Source organism: Panthera uncia, assembly GCF_023721935.1.
Source record: "Panthera uncia isolate 11264 chromosome D3 unlocalized genomic scaffold, Puncia_PCG_1.0 HiC_scaffold_8, whole genome shotgun sequence".
Taxonomy (NCBI): domain Eukaryota; kingdom Metazoa; phylum Chordata; class Mammalia; order Carnivora; family Felidae; genus Panthera; species Panthera uncia.
The window spans coordinates 3881016-3884769 of record NW_026057586.1 but is presented as its reverse complement, the minus strand read 5'-3'; positions in this window follow the sequence as shown (position 1 = coordinate 3884769).

The window sequence follows — 3754 nt, the reverse complement described above, 5'->3', positions numbered from 1 at the left end:
AATCCCACGTTTGCTGTGATGCCATACTGTCCACCTGTTTACGTAACCCATGCCGAAATGTGCAAAACCTCGGTACCCTCAGGAGTAAGGGGCCTCGTGCACATTGCACAGGAACCTGCACAAAGAGTTTTGCCACGTTTGAAATCCAGTTTGTCGATATCTCCTACTAGAGAAGCCTTATGGAAGCGTGTAGATCTATGCTGGCAGGCAGGGTCCTTCTGCACTGAAAACACTGTGCTCTACGTATGGATAAAGCGATAGTTGACAGTGACTTGAAAAAAAAAAAAGATTAGGGTTTTTTTTTTTATGTGCTATTTTCTTAGGATTCATAGAAAATAGTGAATTGTGTCTAGATTAGCAGATGAACCAACTCTCTTTTACGTTTTGACTTCACTGGAGAAATACATTGTTAAATTTATGTACTTGGAAAAACCCAACAGAGCTGCGTACTGAGAATTGGAATAAACAGGCCTCCAGTTACCATTTTTAATGGTTATTGTCAGGCAAGGAAAAGAAGATCATTTCTAGAGGTTTTTGAGCTCAGTTATGGTTTGGTGCTTCCTCGAATTCAATCACCTGCTTGGATTTTCTGGTTTGGGAATATCTAGATTGGATTTCTATTTTAATTAGCGTTAAGTTGTTTATAGATTCCATTGTTTCACAGTAAAATCAAACTAAAACATTAAGGTCGAATCACAACTTTGATGTTCTTTTCACTTCATATTTCCTAGGAAGGCCTATTAGCTAAACTGCTTGCTTAACCTTTTCATGTTTTGCAGTCTCTCGTTTCTGGATTTGCTTTTGTTGTTCATCCACCACACTGCTGCAGCAGTAAGCAGTTTTTTTAGATGATAGACATTTTTTTCCCTTCCTATGTCCATTGTGTCTTTCTGAAATTCTGCGCCAACACGGGCAAGGATCTGTCTCTTGTTTTTAAAGGTGGGGGGAAGAAGTCAAGAACCAATTACGTTATTTTAGGTTTTACCATTTCTATTTTCTCGGCAAAATGCAATACAGGATTTCCTGATTTTTCTGTGATTGCGGCGCATTCTGCAGGAAAATAGCCAAGTAGAATCCCTCCAAGCCACCAGTCACAGGGCCGCTTCCCATGTGCCTGCATCTCTGTGTCCAGCAAAGCCACCGTTAACCATCCACGTATCGAACCCTGTGCGCGTTTCCAGATTTGCAATACTGGCATTTCTGCCTCAACATGCTAGCTGCAGTTTTTGAAGGTGTGTTCCGTGAGCTCCTTTCTGGAGAAAATTAGCATATGGTAAATATAGGTCAAGTACGTACACGCTTATAAATTCCACTTTAAAGCTTGCTTGGACGCGTGGATATATAGGGGGGAGTGATGAGCTTGGACTGAATGGAGCTTTAGAAAATTTGGTTGTAAAAAATACCCCCAGTTTTTAGTTAAAAAGTAAAGTGCATCTTCAGCAAGATCATATGATGAAATAAATTAAATCAGCAGTGAAGGTCAGTATACATTCTGACTTGGGAATGTGAACTTTTCAGAAACCTGTATTTATTACATTTTACTATTTTTAAAAGCCAGCTGCAAGATTCATAGCAAGAAATGGTACTACATACCAATGAACACTGAACCGAAGTGAAGGCTCTTTTCAAAATGGTTAATACGCCTTATTGGCAAGACATCGCTGCTGCTCATGCCGGTGCTTCAGCACGGCTTTAAAATATATGGATTTAAAACGCAAGTATCGTGACTAATATTTATTTCAAGTACAGAATGTGTCACAGCAGTGGGCCACCCTATTATTAATGCAGTAAACTGTGTAATACTCTATAAGAGCCTGCCCTGCTTCAGTTCGTAGCTACATGAAAATAACAGTAAAACATGTCTGTTTTTTCCTGCTAAGCTTTATTGTTACCTGGGAAGGTGCTGGCATCGAGAAGGGCCAAATACAGACAAATAATGTGACCATAAACAATACCTTACCGTTACTACGCTGGGCAGGAATCTCTCCAAACCACCTCCACTTTGACTATATATATAAATATATATATATATTTATACATATATTAAAAATTATATTTATATATTTATATATATAAATATATATATACTTATATATTTGTGACTATATATACAGATATATTTTTTAATTTTATAAAACGTTAAACTGGAAAGGAACTGCTCTAACTCCAGAAAGTCATTGGAAGTAAACACTGGGAGAAATATTTCAAGTTGGCCCGGAAGTAATTCAAATTGTTGGCAACGCTGTGAATCGTGTATGAAACACTAACAATATTAAGGAGCAGAGTGCGCTGGGGGTTTTCAAAGGGAGAAGCGCACAAAGGCCTGGGTTTGGGTGACGGGTGCTGGGGAAGGTGGTGCTACCTTGCAGCCTGTCATTTCCTGCAGGAGAAAAGTTTTCCTCACTTCCTGCAGCAGGTGTTGAACTTGGATTGCTCGTCAATTTCGAATCGGTTGTAAGCATTCATTTTAGAAAAAGGGAGCAGATCAGTGTCGTCCCCTGGCGACTTGGAAGACGCACAGAGGTGGTTTTTGAAGCATGTGTTTACCCCCTTTTTTTTGAACTGGGAAAATGAGCGTCTCCAAAGCTCTGGGGGAAAGACCAACTTCGAGCTGCCTTGATCACAAAAGAGCCTTGTCTCCTTCCGACCCCACCCCTTTCCCTGCGTGCTGAGTCCAGGGAAGCTGGTGTGTGGGGCTGGGGCGGAGGGATGGCCCAGACCCTCCAGCAGTTCAAGGGCATGATGGTGCCAGCCCTGCGGGGAGGCAGGGGGCCCGCCTGTGCTCCCTTCTCCCCGCAGGCTTATTCTGAGTCACTTAACGTGAGGTGCTGAGTGTTCGCCTTAGGTAGGCTCCCTTTAACGGAGTGCTCAGACTCCCCACCTACCCCCTAATTTTTGTGACAACAAATCCAAATCCAGTAGGTGCTGCGCACGTGGTAAGCGGACCCCAGGGTTCTCAGGGAGCTTTTCTGAAAGTGGGAGCTTGTTGTGGTGTTTGGCTAAATTTCTGGGTAGCTGGCTGAAGGCATTAGGCTGCTGAGAGTCTGGCTCCTTCCCAAGGGGTTTCTGCAAATTAATCACCCCGTGAGCTAAATTTGTTTATAGACGTATTTGGAATGGAGGAGCTCGCATGGGACGCATCCTGTGTTCTGCGGAGCACCTGCTCGAGGTGCCACCCCGCACGGCTCCCCCGTCTCCTCCGAGTGATGTAGGACCTGAAACCTCGTGATGGTTGCAAGGGTGACGACGGAGATAATGGTACATTTATCCCTCCGTTTTGCCTCCTGGGAACTCGGGGCCACTCAGCTGCTTCAACCAGAGCTGACTCGGAGCGAGGGACTTAGGGAGACGTGGGGATTTTATATATATCAATTCATTTGTCTGTTTCTATAGCAATTGCTTCTTAAAAATAATTTAGTAGTTTAATACAAAAGCAGTGGATGGGTTTTATGTGCTCGCATAGGGAAGATTTTTTTTTTTTTTTTCAGTTACACACATGTTCAGTTTTAATGGGTAATAATTACATCTTTGTGTTTTGATGTCAGGCTGGTTATGAGGCCTGATTCTGCAGGCAGTCTCCTCGTTGATTTGCTCAGAGCTGCAGATCTCAGAGAGGGAGGGTTGCAGGCCCGGAACCCTTCTGTTTCCAAGACGAGCTAACACTTACGTGGGTCCTCAGTTCTGTGTCCGCAGACGTTGCTGCTGGTCCGGGCGTTTCTTGTGCAGGCCCTGGAATCGAACAGACAGCTGGGTT